This window comes from Suricata suricatta, chromosome 3 (genome assembly GCF_006229205.1).
Source record: "Suricata suricatta isolate VVHF042 chromosome 3, meerkat_22Aug2017_6uvM2_HiC, whole genome shotgun sequence".
Classification (NCBI taxonomy): domain Eukaryota; kingdom Metazoa; phylum Chordata; class Mammalia; order Carnivora; family Herpestidae; genus Suricata; species Suricata suricatta.
In genome coordinates this window covers 46119751-46140567 of record NC_043702.1, presented here as the reverse complement: position 1 = coordinate 46140567, position 20817 = coordinate 46119751, and the positions used below count along the sequence as shown (strand labels likewise).

Below are 20817 nucleotides of genomic sequence, written 5' to 3'. Positions count from 1 at the left end.
AAATGTAAAACAAAACTAAAAAACTTTTATAGGAGAAAATCTCTGAAACCAAGGACTTGGTGAGCAGGTTTTGGAAATTAACCCAAAGCTCAACTCATAAAAAATTTGATAAATTGGACTTCATCAATATTAAAACTTTTATTCCATGGAAGACCTTCTTAATAGAATAAAAAGAAATCTATACATTTAGAGAAAATATTTGCAAAACCATATATATCTAAAAAAGACTCATAAATATATAACAAATTCTAAAATGAACTGTAAAAACAATCTAATTCAAAAATAAGCATATGATGTGGAGAGACATTTCACAGATGAAGATATATAGATGGCAACTAAGAACATGAAAAGATGTTCAACATCACTGGCCATTAAGAACAAAATGACCTCTCTACACACTTAACTAGAACAGCTAAAATAAAAAGATACCATTTTTAAATCATGAAAATAGTACTCTATTTTAATCAAATGATTCAGTTAAATAATATGAAAATAGTGATTCTGAGTACTGGCAAGGATGAAAAGAATCTGATCTCTTATACATTACTGCTGGAAATATAAAATGGTACAACCATTTCAGAAAACAAGTTTGGCAGGTACTAAAAACAATAACAAAAAAAAAATGAAGACTCATACACTTACCATACAATCCTGCATTTATACTTCTCAGCATTCATACCAAAAAAGGAAGCCTGTCAGTCTTTCTATTTAGTGGCCTTTTAAAAAATTAATTGTGGCCAAAAACTGGAAGCAACCACATTTGCCCCTTAATGGGTGAATGGTTAAAAACGCTGCAGTACATCCATACTGGGAAATACTATTTAGCAATACAAAGGAACAGACTACTGATATGTACAAAAGCTTTGATGAATCTCAAAGCTATCATGCTGAGAAAAAAAAAATCTCAAAAGTGACATATGATTTCATTTATATAACATTCCTGAAATGTCAATATTATAGATTTAGAAAACAGATTAGAGGCTTCTAGGGGTTAGTAGGGAATACACGTGTGGAGGTGAGGGGTGACTACAGCATGAGGGAGAACACCGGAGTGATCGAAGAGTACTATATCTTGACTGTAGAGGTGGTTATAAATACCTACCTCTGTGAAAAAGTTACATACATACCGTGTCATTGTACCAATGTCAAACTCCTGGGCTTGATATTATTGTACTATAATTAGGTGACATACAACCATTGGGAGAAATTGGGTAAAGGGTACATGGGTCCTTTCTGCCTATCTTTCCAACTTCCTTTGCATCTATAGTAATGTCAAAATAAAAAGATTTTTAAAACAAAATGGCAGCACAATGTATATATTTTTTTACATCTGGAAAAAAACTGGCATAGATATTATGCCATGCTACTTCTTTATCATACTATTTACTAGATCATATTTTTAAATTTCAGCATTGTTAGATATTTATATTTTTTCTGAGTTTTGTTATAATAAACATTGTTGCAATAAATATAAATAGTATAGGATGTCAGCAAGTGCCTATCAGCACATTCATAATAGGCGGTAAGTGGTAATCTATTCTAAAAGATTGGGGATATAATTTGATGGATCAGTCCATTAAAGTACTGGAAATAAAAGGGTTTTTTTAATGTTTTTTCTAATGTTTTATTTATTTATTAATTTTTTGAGAACGAGAGATACAGCATGAGCAAGGGAGGGTCGGAGAGAGAGGGAGACACAGAATCCAAAGCAGACTCCAGGTTCTGAGCTAGCTGTCAACACAGAGCTGCATGTGGAGCTCGAACCCACGAACCTGAGATCATGCCCTGCGCCGAAGTTGGGCACTTAACTGACTGAGCCACTGAGGCACCCCTGGCGCTGTAAATTTCTTTATTGAGGGATTTAAAATAATAATTTAAATATCCATGGCAATTATAAGCTAATAAATATTTCTATTTTAAAATTGAATGAATTGTGAGAATTTATACTTTTTAAAGAATTGGCTTATTTCATTTAATTTGTCAAATTTGTATATGTAGAATTTTTGACAGTATTTCTTTATTATCCTTTTGGTGTCTGCAGAGTCTGAGGTATACCCCTCATGACTTAAGCCAAAGCCGAACGCTCAACTGACTGAGCTACCCAGGTGCCCAATGTTTATTTATTTTTGAGAAAGAGAGAGAGACAGACAGAATGTGAGCAAGGGAGGGGCAGAGAGCGAGAGGGAGACAGAATCCAAAGCAGGCTCTAGGCTTTGAACTGTCAGCACAGAGCCTGATCTGGGGCTCGAACCCATAAACCGTGAGATCATGACCTGAACCAAAGTCAGATGCCCAACCAATTGAGCCATCCAGGCACCCCATAGAGGTAAAAGTTCTATATGTTGTAATTTCTAAGAGTAAAATTATTGGATAAATCCATTTTTGTTAAGCAGTGTTTAAATTAGTTTTAATACTTAGAAATACTATCTCATCATTAATTTTTATTTTTATACAATTTCCTGGGAATCTTTATCTATTTATTTTAATGTGAATTTAGAATCAGTTCTGCAAACTAAAATTTCACCGTGCACATTATTGGAAATACAATTAAAATTACAGATTAAAATAGGAAGAGATATTGGCTTTCCAATATTGAATCATCTCAGGAACACACTGTGAGTGTAATTCTTCAGGTCATCTTAATTATTCCTTAATTTTTCATATATATCTAAAGCATTTCTTGTTAAATTATTTCTATTTTGAGGCTTTTGCAAGCTCTATGTGTTCTTATAGTACATTTTCTAACTGAACTAAAATTTTTAAATAAGAAAATCATTTGTGTATGAACTTTGAAAACATTCCTCTATAGAATATGGTTCCATCTACTGTGTTTATAACTTTCTTTGTTTCCCTCCTGAGCACCCAGTGAATACCTCCCAGCCACAGCACATACACACACACACACACACACACACACACACACACCATTATGTGCACACACTCCAAAGTGGAATTAGGCGCATCTTTGTAATTAAATTCTGACAAAAAAATGTGGCCAGAAGGGATGTGATACATTTTCAAGCCTTACCTCTGAAAACCACGGACATAGTCTACACATTGTCTCTCTGCCAACCAGATATAAGAGTCTAACAGAGGACTCTAAGTCTGAAAGGGTAGGTTAGTTGTTTAGTCATCATGCAGAAAGTATAGGGCTGATCAATTGCTAAACAGCAGCATTAAACCTGGAAAAGAAATAAAAGCCATGGGGCTTTTCTCACCATATGTGTGCAACTGTTTCAGTATCCTTCAACTGCTATGCACGTTGAAAATGCATTTTTATAGGTATCAAAAAATATTAAAATTTACCAAAGACTTTTTCACAAAAGATTCCAAATAGCTGAAGAAATGTTGAAAAAAAAAAAAAAGCTGGTGGTGTCATAATCTGAGATTTCAAGATATACTGCAAAGTTGTAGTAATCAAAACAGTATGGTACTGGCACAAAAATAGACACATTGATCAATAGAACAGAATAGAGAGCCCAGGGGGGAGAAAAACCTGCAATATATGGTCAATTAATCTTCAACAAAGGAGGCAAGAATATTTAAGGGGGAAAAGACACTCTCTCCAACAAATGATGCTGGGAAAACTGGGAAACTACATGCAAAAGAACGACATTGGAAACAGTTTCTTATAGCATACACAAAAGTAAGTCAAGATGAATTAAAGATCTAAATGTGAGACTTGAAACCATAAAATTTTTAGAAGAAAGCACAGGCAGTAATTTCTCTGACATCAGTCATATCAACATTTTTCTAGATATGTCTTCTAAGGCAAGGGAAGTAAAAGCAAAAATAAACTATTGTGGCTATATCAAAAATCTTCTGCACTGCAAAGGAAACAATCAACAAAAAGACAGTGGGAGAAAATATTTGCAAATGACATATCTGATATAAGGTTAATACATCCAAAATATATAAAGAACTTACATGCACAACACCAGGAAAACAAATAATCCAATTAAAAAATAGGCAGAAGACATGAATAGACATTTGTACAAAGAAGACATACAAAGGCAGCCACAAAAGGTGATCAATATCACTTATCATAAGAGAAATACAAATTAAGACATCGATGAGATATCAACTTAGACCTGTGAGAATGGCTGAAATCAAAAACACAAGAAACAAGTGTTGGCAAACATGTGGAGAAAAAAAAACCCTCCTGCACTGTAGAAGGGAATGCAAACTAGTACAGCCAATGTAGAAAATATTATGGAAGTTCCTCAAAAAATTAAAAATAGAACTACCATATGATCCAGTAATTCTAGTACTGGATATTTACCCAAAGAATATGAAAATACTAATTCAAAAATATATATGCACTTCTATGTGTATGTCAGCATTATTTCCAATAGCCAAATTATCAAAGTAGCTCAAGTATCTATCGATTGATAAATGGATAAAGAAGATGTGGTGTATATATACAATGGAATATTATTCAGCCATAAAAAAGAATGAAATCTTGCCATTTGCAACATCTTGGATGGATCTAGAGGCCATAATACTAAGTGAAATAAGGTAGTCAGAAAGACAGATACCATATGATTTCACTCATGTGGAATTTAAAAAACAAAACAAATGAACAAAGTAAAAAAGAGACAAATCAAAAAATAGACTCTTAGCTATAGAGAACAGACTTATGGTTAACAGAGGGCAGGTGGATAGGAGGATGGATGAACTAGGTGATGGGGATCAAGAATACATTTATCATGATAAGCACTAAGTAATGTACAAAATACCTGAATCACTACTTTGTACATCTGAAACTAATGTAACACACTATGTTAATTATACTGAATTGAAAAGAAATGAAATAAAATTAAAGAAAAAGCATGTTAAAAATTTACCAATGGATTTTTTAACTCAGAAGACGTTGATTTTTAAAATAAAATTATATAGTTTTAGAGATATCCAAAATTAGATTTTCATAAGACAAAAAAATGATGGAGAATATTAAATTCTTCACTATGAAGTTTATCTTTTAGAAATAAGTCTGCCCTTTATTGAAATGTAAGAAATAAAAATGCACCTTCAACTTCAAAAACTACTAAATCTAGATTAAATTTTAAAATAAAAGCTTTATACATTTCAAATTTCATTTAAATGATTTATGCATTCTATCTTGTTTCCCTGAAGGAATAGACACAAATATAGGAGCACTGAGATAGGTAAATAGGTAATGATACACAGATGATAGATTATGATGATGAATGATGATAGGTAGATATAAATATATGGAGAGATACAAATATATGGTGTATTTGATAAATAAAAATATGTAGTTTTAACTTTTCCAAGATGTTATAAACATTAAGTCTTTGGAAATATTTTACGATTGCCCCAACACTGAGTTTATCCAGAAAAAAATGTTATGCCAGATAAAGTAATTTATTGAAAGGTTGGTCCCTAGGATATAGAAATAAGGGTAGAAGAACTCTTTATCAAGTCCAAGTTAAATCAGAGTTTCATATATTTCCTTCTCATAATTCATATTTCTTTTTTGCTCATTTTTCTTATAGTATTTATTCTTGCTTTATAATGTCCAAGATGCTTTCATTATGTTGCTTTTTTTAATGTCTTTTGATAAACAGGCACCTGACAGTACCTCATATTGCTTTTCTTTGTGTAATGGATGGGCTTAAATTGGACTGGAGGTTATTGGATAATGATGTTTAAGATACTCTGTAAAACTCATCAACTTACATATATCAACTCTGTCGGTAACTTTTAAAATTACTTGTCATTCCCATTGGTTTTCTAGTTCCATTCTCCTTTAATATTTTACATTATTCTTAATTTAATATCCCTAGTCCATTGAGAAAAACTTACATCTTTCAACCACATTACTTCAATTTTTTTAAATGGGGTTCCTAAATCTAGTTATTTACTATTTATTTTCTTTCCCTAATGTTACAGTACAAAAGTATAATATATTTAAGTACAAAATTACCATTCTTTTAAATTTAAATTTATCACCATCCCAGAATAGTTTCATGTAGATTATAAGTTTTAGTGCTTAGTCTTTCAAATGAACATAATTTTTTTCAATTTTATTAACTAACATGTTAATTATGAAAGTATGGTACACTTCTTTGGCTCCTACCATCCTTTCCTTACCTTGCTAACAATTAAAAGGCACTATTAATTTTTATATATTCAACAATAACACTTCTCAACATTTACAAGATATTGGAAATAAGGCATATAGTCAATATAGAAAATGTCAAATAACATTTTATTTTCCTTTTTATGCTAAATTCATATTATTTTGCTTTTCAAGTGATTTAAAGATAGTTCCAATTGGGACATAGATATCTGGAAATTTTTACTTACTTTAAAGTCCTTTTTTAGAGTGAATGTACATGTTTTATATTAGTGTAAGTGAAAGAGAGAGAGAGAGTAATAGAGAAGGAATCTCCCTATGTGTCTCAGCCTGTGCTTATATTTTTTCTTGAGTTGTTTCCTAATTTTATCATGTTATAATCACAGAATAGTGACTGTAGTGTCAATAATTTATTAGAATTTCAGACTTTTTATACCTAAAATAATTTTTAAATGTTATTCCTACATGTACTCAAAGAAAACATGAAAACGAGTTGCAGATATTATTGAAATATATTGGAATACAACTGAGCCTAGCAGAAGAAAATTCTTAGTTTTAAATATTTACATTTCTAAGAATAAAAATGACATAAATTAATCATTCAATTTTAATATTAAGAAAAATAATAAAATGCACCTAAGAGTATTTGATGAAAGGAATTAATGAAGCAAAATGGAAACATTAATAAATTGGAAGACACAAAAATATAGAAATAATACATAAAACCAGGTGTTTGTTGTTTACAACAAAAGCAGATCTCAGAACAGATAAACTACCAGTTCAAGTAATCAAGAGAAAAAGACAAGAGGCATAAATATGCAAAATAAAAAGGAGCACACATTTAATTTATATGAAGAAAAAAGCAATCTTAAATTTACACATTCCTCAATTCAGATGGCAATCTACTGAAAAGAACTCATATTCTGTAACTCACAGAATTTCAAATAGCCATAGTCTATCTTAAAAACTAAGTAAGTCATAGAACTCAAACATTTTCTGCATTGTTTATTTGCATTCAAAACCCAAGGTAAGTCATAAAATTGAGATCAGAGAGGTCATTGGGAATTATAATAAAGTATCGATCACAGAATGCTAAAGTAAAAAGCATTGCTTTTCCAGAATGTTTGAGTCATGGGACTCAACCAAGCCATACCACGGAAACAATGATATGAATCATCAGCACCATCAACCTCCTCACACTGAGTTGGCCTTTATTTAGAAAGGCTTAGTTCTGGAAGCTCTTTGGTGTCCTGAATTTGTCATTCCCTTAGATTGAAAGAATACTTAGTTTCATGAATAAATAGAGTACATCACTCTTAACACTAAGGACAGGATTCAGACTGACTTTAACATGTTCTCCATCCACCCCCTAGTTCAGAAGTAAACAATCAGGGTTCTGTCAGTGCTTCTGTGAATAACATTGCTGTAAATATTGTAACACAAAACCAAATACTCAAGCCATCTTATAGTTCAAATCATCTTTAAAAAAAAACCTAATTTGTCACTAAACTACCCATTTCTCTTCACTATCCATCAAAGGAGAGATTAGGGATTTTGACTCCCTCCCATGAGGCTAAAACTGTGTCTACAAACACCTGCAACTAAAAGTAATAAAAACAAACGTAACAAGAAAACACTGAGAAATGATTGATAGATATGTTTAGAAGGTCTACAGTAGCAGTACATGGAGGGCACTGTGGCAATGCACTGGGAAGACCAGAACCTGACCTTCTGTCCTGTTTCTCTCATTGTTGCCATGGAGTGCTCTCATTAGAGTTGGTAGACAAGAGAAAGAGACATAGACTAGAGATCCATTTCAGACTCCACCCTCCAGTCATCACAGAACTACACACATACATACACAAACACAAATAAAATAAATGCATATATCTCCTTTTTGAAAAACTATCAGGTCTAAAAGATGGCAATCATGAAAAGAAATTTATAAGAAAATATAAATTATGTATATCACACACGTACAGATTTACTTTAATTTTTAAATGTTTTATTATTTTTTAAATGTTTATTTATTTCGTTTTGAGAGGAGGGAAGGAAAGGGAGGGAGGAGCAAAGAGAGAGAGAAAGAGAGACTCTAAAGCAGGCTCCCATCAGCACAGATTAATGCAGGGCTCAAACTCACAACCCATGAGATCATCACCTGAGCCAAGATCAAGAGTCGGAGGTTTACCCAACTGAGCCACCCAGACACCCTTTATTTTTTTATTATTGATGGCACAGAACTAGAAAATTAGACAGACTAGTTAATTGAAAAAATTTTAAACTTGATCTACTTTGACAACACTTAAATAAAACAATGGTCATTTAGAGACTTCTTATTTTCAGAACTAACCATCTCATAACTGGGATATACATTGATTCATTGAGGAAATAATAGAAAAACTACAAATTATGTCTACTTAAGAGTCTATTTATAGAAGATCTTAAAATTGGGGTGAGCTATTGGTATAATTTATTATCAAACTACAATTCAACCACATTTAATTTTAGCTAAAGTCTATATCAAAGTACAGATAAGAATTTGTGTTGCAACTTGTAAGTCTAATTATTTACTTTTAATTTTTAATCTATTTTTTAATTTTGTCTAAATAAAAATTGGACCTTTAAAATAGCCTCTAAGATATTCAAGTCTGCAAATGTTAGTTGGAGGAAATTATTATTTTTAAGTCTCAGTTTTTGAATACTAGATGGGACACTATAATTTTACTTAATTAATAATAGAAACATTAATTTTGGTGGCTTTCCTCTGTATCTCACTGATCCTTGTAACAACTTCAGTTAATTGCTGCTGTCCATCTCTCATTTTCACTTCCCTTTATATGGCAATTATAGCAGTATAGTCTCAGTTAATTAACTCAACCTGTAAATGAACATGTCACTCATATTCACATTAAACTGGTCAAAGAAAGTCTTATAGTCACATCTAATCAAGGGAACAGAGTGATATAATTCTCTTAAGTAGCCAAGTAGAGAAGAACCAGATGTTGATAAACTGTGGTAATGTCTACTATTGTTCACCCTTCAGGTGATCAAATATGACACTACTTCTCTATCCTTATACATTATACATTGTACATCTACCCAAAGTATATAATCCTAAAAGTATTCCAATAACACAATTATGTATAGTGTCCAGAATCCCTTGGTGAAGGGTGATAGTCTCTACCCCAGCAAAATGTGGCAATTTTTTATTCATTGTCTTATGAACTGTAAAGACAAGTTATCTGATCCATGTACAGTCAATAATCAATTATTCAATGCAGTCATGTTAATCACAATAAACATTTCCACTCAGATAAGGAGAGATAGGTAACACATGCCAGTCAATGGCTGTGATGGATAATTTTATGTGGCAATTGTCAGGACAATGGGACACCCAGAAACTTGGTCAGACATTACCTTGAGTGCGTCTGTATGGAAGTTTCGAAATAACAGTAACATTTGAATATGTGGACTAAGTAGAAGTCAGTTGCTCTCCATAGTGTAGGCAGGCCCCAATTAGTTGAAGGCCTGAAGAGATTAAAAGGCTGAACATCTGGCATGAGAGGAAAAATTTCCGCCAGCCTGTCTTGAGCTGGGACATATTTTATTCCTGCCTTTGTAACACACTGGCTTTTCCTGGGTATTGAGCCTGCAGGCCTTTAGAACTGCACCACGGTCTGTCTCTCCTGGGTCCCCTGCTTGTTAACTATAGATCGTGAGACTTGTCAGCCTCCATAATCATGTAGCACATTCCTATTTCTATTTAGAGATGAGTTTTCAGAGAAACCAAAAGACAACAGGGAAGACCAAAAAGGAAAAAAAAAAAAAGACATTGGAAATTTTTGAAACATTTGGCAACTACAGGTACAGTGACTTTAAACAGTACACTACCCAGCAAGATTAACATAAAATTTCACTAAAGTCCTTTTATCTCAGTTCTAATTATCTAGTGTATCATATCTGGCTTTCAACAAAAAATTAAGAGGCATGAAAAAAATTAGAGAAAACATAATCTGAAGACACAAAATGAGTATTAGAACCAAATTCAGATATGATGCATTCTTTATCATTATCAGACAGAAAATTTAAAATAACTAGGATTAATATGTTATTGATGCTAACAGAAAAAATATAAACATAAAAGATCACATAAATTATCCAAAGTAGAAAGAGATGAAAACTCTAAGGATGTGTAAAAATGGTATAAATGTAAAATATTGTAACAAAACTAAATAATTCCCTTGATGAACTCAACAATAGACTGACGTGGCTAAGAAAAGAATCAATGGACTTGAAGATATATCAATATAAACTTCCCAAGTTAAAATGCAATGAGGAATAAAAGAGTAAAGAAAAAAGCAGTTACAAAAGATGTAACATAATTAGAATACCAGAAGGAGAAGAAAAAGAAAATATTATGGTGAAATATTTGAAGTAATAATAACTGAGAATTTCCCAAAATAATGACAGACACCAAACCAAACATCCTGGAAGATCAGAGAACACCAACTTGGGTAAATATGGGGGGAAAATATATACAGGTAAACCTATTATGTTCAAACTGCAGAAAATCAGACACAAAGAAAAAAACCTTTAAAGAAGTCAAAAGAAAAAAACACCTTACCTATGAAAGAACAAGAATTAGAACTAAATCATACTTGTCTTTGGAAACCATGCAAGAAAGAAGAAAGAAGTGAAATACTTATAGTGTTGAAAGAAAAAAAAGTACCATCAACCTAGAATTCTGACCAAATTAAATTCTCTTTGAAAGTGAAGAAAAAATAATTTTTCAAATAAAATTTCTAAAGGAATTTGATACTATTGTATCTGCATTGTAAAATATGTTAAGAGAAGTTTTTCAGAAAGAAATAATATTGTGACAATACCAAATCTTCTAACTTGATCCTTAGAGTCAATGCATCCACAATAAAAATAACAACAAGTTAGTTTGTGGAAATCAACAGAATCATTCTAACGTTTACATGGAAAGGCAAAACATCCACAATGTCCAACACAATATTGAAAAAAAAAAAGAATAGTCAGAAGACAGTCACTACACAACTTCAAGACTTACTATAAAGCTACAATAATCAAAGCACTGCAGTATTGGTAAAATAGTAAACAAATAAATCAATGGGATAGAATAGATAACCCAGAAAGAGAGCTACACAAAAACTGTCAACTGATCTTTGAGAAAGGAACAAAGGCAATGTCAATAGAAAAGGGATCGCTTTTTTTTTAATAAATGGTGCTATTAATGTGCAACAGATGAATCGAGACAATGACCTTATACCTTTCACAAAAACTGATTCAATATGGGTTATAGATCTTAGTGTAAATATACATATGTATATATGTATAAACCAGAAGGTAACATAGCAGAAAAATCTATGTGAGTTTGGCAAAAAAAATTTATATACAACAGCAAAAGCATGATTCCTGAAAGAAATTATATATTGGATTTCATTAAAATTGAAACTTCTCTGCAAAAGACACTGTTAAGAGAATGGAAAGACAATCTGCAGATTGAGGGGAAATATTAATGAAACAAATACCTGATAAAGGACATGTATTCACGACATACAAGACTACTCAAAAGTCAACAATTAAAAATGAAATCCAATTAAAAAGTGGGAAACTTTTACAACAGACACCTCACCTAAAGATATACAGATGGCAAATAAGCATATGAAAAAATACTCTGCATCATCTGTTATTAAGGAACTCTGAATTAAAACAAAAATGAGATACCACTGAACATTTATTAGAATCCTAAAATCCAAAATACTCCAAGACCAAATGCTATTGATGTTGTAGAGCAAAAAGAACTCTCATGCTTCGTTGGTGGAAATGCAAAATGATATAGCCACCTTGAAAGGCACTTAGGCAATTCTTAAAGATACTAAATGTAATTTTGCCATGTGATCCAGGAATCATGTTCCTTGTTATTTACCCAAAATGAGTTGAAAACTTATTTACAGACAAAAACCTATATACAGATATTTGAAGCAGCTTTATTCATATTCCAAAACATGGAAACATCCAAGATTTTCTTTAATAGATGAACAGATACACATATTGTGATAACCTATTCAATAGAATAACAAGAAATAAGTTATCAAGCCATAAAAAGGCATGGGAAAGCCTTAAATTTATATTGCTAAGAAAAAGAATCTACTCTGAAGAGACTACATTACTATAAATTCCAACTATGTAAGATTCGGGAAATAATGAAATTATGAGGAAAGTAAATTGATCAGTAATTTTCAGACACTATGAAAAATGGGAGAGAGAAAAATGGAATTTTTAGGCATTTTATAATGATAAAGAGTCATTTTTCCATAAAGGCATAATAATCTTAATGTGGACATATCTAACAATAGAGTATCAAAGTACATGAAACAAAAACCAGTAGAATTACAAGGAGAAATAGACATTTCACCATTATAGTTAGACACCAGCAATGCTCTTTCAATAATTGATAAATCAAGCAGGTAGATAATCTGTAGGGATATAGATGACCTGAATAGAACTATAAATCAACTTGATCTCACTGATATTTATAGAATACTCCTTTAAACAACATAAGAACACACATCTTTCTCAAACTCACATGAAAGATTTACCGAAATAGGCCATATGTTAGGCAATAAAATACCCCTTAAGCAGTTTAAAAGAATTAAAATTGTGCAATGTATATTCTCAGGCCACAATGAAGATGATTAGAAGTCAATAACTATCAGTAGCAGAAAGAAATCTGGAACTCCTCCAAATATTTGAACATTAAAGAACACGCTTATAAGCTAGACATAGATCTCTGAAGAAGTGTCATAAGAAATTTAATTTTTTAAATTTAAATGAAAATACAATTTGTCGAAATTGGTGGAAAGCACTGTGCGTGTTTAGAAGAAAATGTACAGAATCAAGTTTACTAGAAAAGAAGCTCTAAAATTAATAATCTTAAGTTTTACTTAAGGACATAGAGGAAAAAATCAATTTAAGCCTACAGCAAACAAAAATAAAGAAATAATATAAGTTAAACCAGTAATCAATAAAATTAAAAACATAAGAACATTAACATAATGAAAAAGATGAATGTTTGTTCTTTGATAATATGAATGAAGTTGATACACCTCTAGCCAGGTGAGCCAAGAAAAAAAGAGAGAGGCTAGAAGTACCAATATCAGAATAAATGAAAGAAGGGCTATCACTATTGACCTAGCTTCTCCCAGAGCTAGTAACCCCAAAGAAAAAGAATAAAAGTGTACCAAAGACAGAAGCTATACTACCTTGTATACATACATCTCAGAAATGACATAACATCACATTTTTTATAATTCTATTGATTACACAGACCAACCATTGTAAAGTGTGGGTAAGAAAGAAAGATTATAAAGGCATGAATGCTACAAAGTGGAAATCATGAGGGAGCCATCTTAAAGGCTGTCTTATATGCCCTATCCTCTTGTTTTCAACAATCCATGTCCCTTCCACAGGCAAAATACATAAAAACCTTCTCAAGACCCCTAAATATCTCTATCCAAGACCCATAAAAATAAGCTCATAGTTTAGAATATCATCATCCAAATCCTATCTAAGTGTGAAGAGAAAGCTATCTGCTTCACACATTCAACATAACATGTTGACACAGGTAGAGAATAAATGCTATGGACTTTCCTTCTCAAAGAAGGAAAATAATTGGCACACAATGGTTATTAGCACAAACTAATTCTGAAATTCATCTAAACAAATACTGGAGGTTAAATGATTAAAACTCAGTCCTACTCCTGTCTGGAAGTGACTTTTCATGTCTCCTGACTTTGCCCACTAAGTTCTTGCTTCCACATTCCAATCACCCTTTCCATTACATAAAAGATAGCACATGTGTTCATCTGAGTTTTTATCAACATACTTCCTGTTTATAAAAGTTCAAGGGTCCAAAAGTCTCTTTTCATTTTGCATTTCTCTTTTCAATCCAAGCTACCAGTGTTTCAGTCCTTTCAGGCCAAGCTAGCAGTATTTATGGCAATACAATTCATTAAAAAAAATTGTTGATATTCTGTTAATATTATTGCAATTCACCCCACTAGACAAAAGCGAAGCACACAAATCTATTTGACATAAGCCTCTCTCTTCTCAGGGCTTTTGTTGAGATGATTAAGGGACAACACCCTTAAGCTTAAGAAGCACTATTTTGTGATTAAGAGAATCAGAGGAACATCCTTAATCATTTATAGTGTCTTTTGTGTAAGCTAGATCTCAAAAAAATGATTTTACAATCATAAGCTTAAGCTTTATCTTTAGATGATGCTTTCCTAAGAGTTCTCTGGATTTGCTCTTTATGTGTTTTTTGTTTGTTTGTTTTTTGAAATTTTGTTTTATTTATTTTTTTTAAATAGTTTATTGTCAAATTGGTTTCCATACAACACCCAGTGCTCTTCCCCACAAGTGCCCTCCTCCATCACCACCACCTCTTCTCCCCCTCCCCGTCCCCCTTCAACCCTCAGTTCATTTTCAGTATTCAATAGTCTCTCAAGTTTTACGTCCCTCTCTCTCCCCAACTCTCTTTCCCTCTTCCCATCCCCCTGGTCCTCCATTCAGTTTCTCCTGTTCTCCTGTTAGACCTATGAGTGCAAACGTAAGGTATCTGTCCTTCTCTGCCTGACTTATTTCACTTTTGCTCTTTATTTGGAAACCATTCCTTAATTTCAGCTTTCTTTGCCATCTGAAAAAGCTATAATCTTCAAAATCAGCAAATCCCAGCTTTTCTTAATGTAATAGTTCCTCCCAGTAGTTTATCTTTCTCCTTTGCATTTTACTATAATCAGCAAGAAAAAGAGGGGGAGGAGGTACTTTCCACCGTGTAGTTGTAAATTTCCTTAGCTATACTGCCCAGGTAATTTGGGCACATTGTCCAATTTGCACATTACTATAGGCAACAATCTTGATAAACTTTCTGCCACTGCATAACAAGGATCCTTTTTCTCCCTATATCCAGTCATACTTTTCTCACTTTAAGATCTCACCAGCAGGCTCCGAAAATTCAAAATTTTATAAACAACATATTCAAGGCAAAGTCCAAAAGCATTTAATCATTTAACTTACAGTATTCTCAAAATCCATACAGCTTTTCCCATTTCTACTCACTGCCTGATTCCAAATCACTCCCACATATTAGGTTTTTGTTAAGTCAGTACTCAAAATTACCTTCAGACTTAGTAGATTAAAATACCAAATACTTATTGCCTTATATGGTGCCTGAGATGCAGAGTTGAGAGCATGGTGCTCTGGGGTGCTCTGGCTCAGTGTCTCTTACAAGGTTGCAGTCAAGCTGTTAGCTACGGTATGATCTCTGAGAAAATGACCAGTCCTAAAGGATCCACTCCAAGTTCACTCACGTTTTTGTTGGCAAAAAGGTTCAATTCCTTACTGTCGGGGTCATTCCATAAGGCTGTCCATGAGCTTGTTTCCCCTAGAACAAGTGTAAAAAGAGAGAAGGAAAGAAGAAAGTTAACAATATTTTTTAATCTAATCTAAAAGTGACATGCCACTACCTTTTTTTATTCTGTTGGTCACACAAAAGAACTCAGATACAATTAGGCAGGGACTACAACAAGTAAATGTAATGATCCAAGTAGGAATCATTGAGGGCCATCTTTGGAGGCTACCTCAGCAAGATATGTGAGTTCCCAGGAATATAGAATAAATTTTGTTGTAAGAAGAAATAGTTCACTTTTTAAATTTTTTTTCTTCAATATAAAGCAAAAAAGAGTCATTAATTAAGAATAAATAAAGCAAAATAGTCACTAGAGTTTTGTGGTAAAGTGTGAATGTATGTGAGAATCTCTTGGAGAATATACTAAGCACAACTGTCTTTATATTCTACTTGTCATAGAACTGATGGATCAGAAACAATACAGAATTCATTATTTCCATTTAATCTACTGTTTATAAATATACCACAATTTCAAAAGGCTTACCTCACTTATTTCCCTTAAGTTTATTTCTGACACTGACAAATGCATGTGTATCGAGAATAAAATATCATTACTGAAGTTATAAATTTTGGCATAATGAAATTATATCCCATCACTTAGTAAATTATATAGTCTAACCAAGCTTGAGAAGATCTCAGGGACAAAATAGATTTTTATATTACCATATTTTATGTATGAATGAGGAAGAGACTATCACTTGTCTTCATACTGAAGGAAACTATCTTTTTTCATTGACTTCACACAGGATAAATAATTTTAATAAATAACTTAAATTTTAAAAGTGATTCAGTAGAAAAAGAATCGTGTTTAATCATACATTTTTAGAGATGATTTTTATAAGCAATTCAGGTGAGAATAGCATATTTTAGTCTCTCATTTGTTAAATATTTCAGTAGCAAAAGAAATATACTACTTTAGCTACTTGGATGAAAAACTAAGTGCTAAATTCTAGGCCATTTGCTTTTCTTCTAAAGAAATAACATTTTTTAAATTATAGAAATTTACAGTAATGAAGAAATTCTATCAATAAAATTATCTATTTTTAATATTCTATTTCATGTTTTATAAATCTTTTCTATTTCAAAAATAAGAGAGAAAAATGATTCTTTTAGATTCTTGTATTTATGAAATAAATCGTACATAGAGCATATTAGTTATATAACTGTTATAACTAGAGGGAAGATTCTAGTTAAGCCAGCTCTTTATTCAGACTTATTTTTGGGTGGATATTAGAGAACTTATGATTAACTGATCCATTTCCCGATTTTCTTCTTTTTTAATGTCAGCATTTAATATTAGACATTTCTCTTTAAATAGCTCTCTTTCTGTTTACCACAAAATATATTTTTATTATCATCCAGTACTAAATATTTCTAATTTTCATCATGATTAATTATTTGGCACATGTGTTACAAAGAAGTGTAGATTTACCTTTCCAATCCTAAAGGGATTTTCTGTTCTATTTTTATTATTTAATTGTAGCTCAATTGCATTGTGGTCAGCAAATTGGTCTCAAATTTTTTGATAATTTTTTAGGTTCCAATACATAGTCAATTTTTAAATGGTACACGTTTGTTTAGAAAGAATATGTACATTCCAGTTCTAGGATAAGGTGATAGAGACAGATGCCAACTACATATATACACAGGGATACATATAGATCCACAGATGGTAGGTCAATGTAGATATGGATTCAGAGACAGAGAGAAATAAAAATAAATATGTGCATAATATGCATACACTGGATAATTTCAAAGTGTTCTTAATATTTTATATATTCTTACTGATTTTGAGTCTGAATGCATTAATATATCTTTTCTGAAAAATTGTTATATTCTCCTTATATTGTAAAGTACATACTACTTTATGGTATTTTTTTTGTATTCCTGGAAAGTTGGATCTTTCAAAAAACAGACTAGATTTTTTTTAAATGTGTAGCAGTACTTTTTTTTTTTTTTTCCCCAAAAAGCCTATAGGTGTGCAAACTTCTTTTTGGTTAGTTTTTTCCTTGTATTTTTCTCATGCCTTCATTTTCAACTTTCCTCTGTCTATATTATACTCCAGGCATGATTTTGTTAAATTGTGCAAATTCACATCTTTTTCCTCATCCAGTTTGGCAATTTTTACCATCTATATGGAGGGTTTGTCCATTCATAGTAAGTGTTGATGAATATATTTGAATTCATTTCTGACACTATATTTCACATTTTTAAATTTAATCTTTGTACGTTGCTTTGGCTTCATTGTCCAATCTACTTGGTGCATCTTTTTTCTTCTCTCCTGACTTTTTTTGCATTACAGAATCATTTTGTTTTCTGAATCCATGTTCTCCCTCCTTGCTTTAGGTGAGATTCTTACATAACCTGCTATTCTCATCCTTTCCCCTTAGAGAATGGCTCACTAAAATCAAGGCTTTGTTTCCTGATTCCTGAGCAAGTGGCTCATTAAAACCAAGGGGCTATGACCATCAAAAATAAACATGAAGAGTATTAATGCCAAGTCGAGAGAATTTTTTATTTAGGATCATCAGATGATCTAATGGTAGTTAATACCATTAAATCACCTGACTTGGGCAACAACAGGAAATGCAACCTAGGCTCCATAGAATAAATATATATTTCTGGAGAAAACGTAATTCTTTATAATTCTACTCAAAGACCACATTTGTTTTTTGCAACTCATTCACCTATATTATTTGCAATGTGCATGCACTCTACATAAGTGCTAGTTTATGTTTTGTGCTTCTTCCTCTGAATTAATGGTTCCTTGTTGAATTGTTCATTATCCCATCAAGAAAAGAGAAACCTCTCTAGATACTTTAAGCAAGAGGATATATTTCAGGGAATTGGACTAAGGCAGGAAAAGGGAAAAGAGGAAAATGCTTGAGGAAATGGAGAGCAAAAAGGAAAGAAAGACCTAGAAGCTGCTTCCTCCATCAGGCTGGAAGTAATGAGCCTGACAGTGTCACTGAAATGCCAGAAGTGATGCCTTTGCCCCCGCTGCATTTAAAACTGGACGACTGCCAATTCCGAAGCCCTCAGTCTTATTGATGTTATTGAATTACCCTTAATCCTGAGGGACCACGGATCTTATTTTGTCACTCAGCTGCTACTGCTGGCAATCACCAATAGAAGCAGAATGTAAATAGCTCCTGCCTTCTTTCTGTCTTTCAATCTTTCATCTGTACTTTCTCAGTGGCAAAAGCCAATTGGAATTCAGGTAATAAGCAACTCTGGAAAGTATAATTTTCAGGCTTCTAGCTCCAGTGAAGAAGAGAGTATAGATAGATGTGCCAATATGGAAAGATGAGCCAACAAACATTAGATGTTACTCTCTACCCCTTTCACAACTGAGCATCCACATGTTTTCCTATTTGCTATAAACTGTGTTCCCCCAAAATGTATACACAAAAACCCAATCTCAACTGTGTTAGTATTTGGAGGTGGGACCTTTGGCAGGTGATGAGGTCATGAGTGTGGAACCCACATGAATGGAATGGTTTCTTATAAAAGAAACTTCAGAGAGCTCCCTGGCCCTTTCCACCATGTGTGGACACAGCAGTAACTTCCTAGGCCTTGATCTTAGACTTCCCAGCCTCCAGACCAACAAGAAATAAAGTTCTGTTTTTTATAGGCCATCTAATCTTCTGTATTCTGTTATCATAGACTGAATCAAATAAGACATCACGCATTTAAGTTTCTATCTAACAACAATAAGAATAGTATTGTTTTTCTACCCAGCAAGATACAACTAAAGACCATACAAATGAAGATAAGTTCATCCTTTCCCACAAAGAGGAAACACATTAGTTATTGTATTCAACTCTGGATGATATTAATTCCCTTTTTGGTCTACTTGGATATTCTAGAATTTAAGATTGTATTTTAAATTTATCTACCAAAAATGCACTTTATACAAAATGTTAGCAAAATAGGAAAATAATTAATATAGCCAAATATGCAGATAATAAGCAAATGTATACAATCCTAGTTTTATAATTTGTTGTGTGATCATACTTGATATTTATAATATCCATGAGCTATTACAGGTTTGTTTGTTTGTTAACCTGAATAAGTATCTCATGTGATTAAGGATCTTTACTGATGGAGTGTCCCAATCCTGATTAAGTCAGTAATGATCTTATCTTGTCTAATCCTTCTGTGACCTTTTAAAAAATTATTTTAACTTTTTATTGAAGCAAAATATATTTACATAAAAGTATTTATGTAAGAAATGTTCAACTCAAATTATTTTTTACAAGTTGAGCATACTTGTGTCATCATACTTGTATCATGTAGATAAAAATCAACGTGAGTAGTGGACTGAAATTTACCCTCTTGCTCCCTTCTATTCAGTACCCCCATCTCTGCACCCATTTTCTTCAATTCAAACATCACAGACTACTCTATCCTGCTTTAAAACTTTATGTAAATGGAGTCGATTCAATATAACTGTATTATTCAGGAGTCTCTAGAGAAACCAATAAGAGATTAGAGATAGATAGAGATAGATAGATGATAGATTGACAGATGATAGACAGATAGATAGATGGATGATAGATAGATGGATAGCAAAAAGAAAGAACAGTGAACCCACAGGATTATTGAGGCGAAGAAATCCCACAATCCACCATCTTCAAACTGGAGACCCAGGAAAGCCAGTAGTGTAATTCAGTCTGAGAACCATGGGAGCCAATGACATAGATTGCAGTTTAAGCCTAAAAGCCTGCCAGCCAGGAGCACTGAGAACAAAAGATCAATGTCCCACCTAAGCAATCAGGAAGGAAGGAGTCAATTTCTCCTTCCTTTACATTTTGTTCTTCTCAGGTTTTCAGTGGATTGGATGATGACCATCCACATAGACACAGAGACACCCAGAAACAATGTTTAATCTGGACATCCCCTGGCCAGACAAATTAACAAAAACTTAACCGTCACAGTATTCTTTAGTGCCTGGCATTTTTCTTCAACATTAGATTTCTGAGATTTACTGATATGATTCATCCAGTTACTGATGTTTATTTTCCATCCTATTGTGATGCAAATTTGGGTGGGTTCTAACTTTTAGCAATTGAAATAAAACTTATGTACACATTCTAGTATACTGCTTTTGATAAATATGTATATGCTTTTCAGCTGAGTATGTATAAGCAGAGAAATTGCTAGATCCTAGGAATGCATTTAAACTTTACTGGATACTGCCAAACCATTTAATTTT

General features: G+C 32.5%; 1 long non-coding RNA gene across 3 annotated transcripts in view; it reads right to left on the bottom strand.

Moving 5' to 3' along the window:
• The window catches only part of LOC115287639, a 213806-nt gene that overhangs the window by 66208 nt on the left and 126781 nt on the right, over positions 1-20817 (bottom strand). For all 3 annotated transcript variants that reach the window (XR_003906575.1, XR_003906574.1, XR_003906573.1), the window contains exon 5: positions 15502-15575. This is a non-coding gene — a long non-coding RNA (uncharacterized LOC115287639). The remainder of the gene's footprint in view (positions 1-15501; positions 15576-20817) is intronic.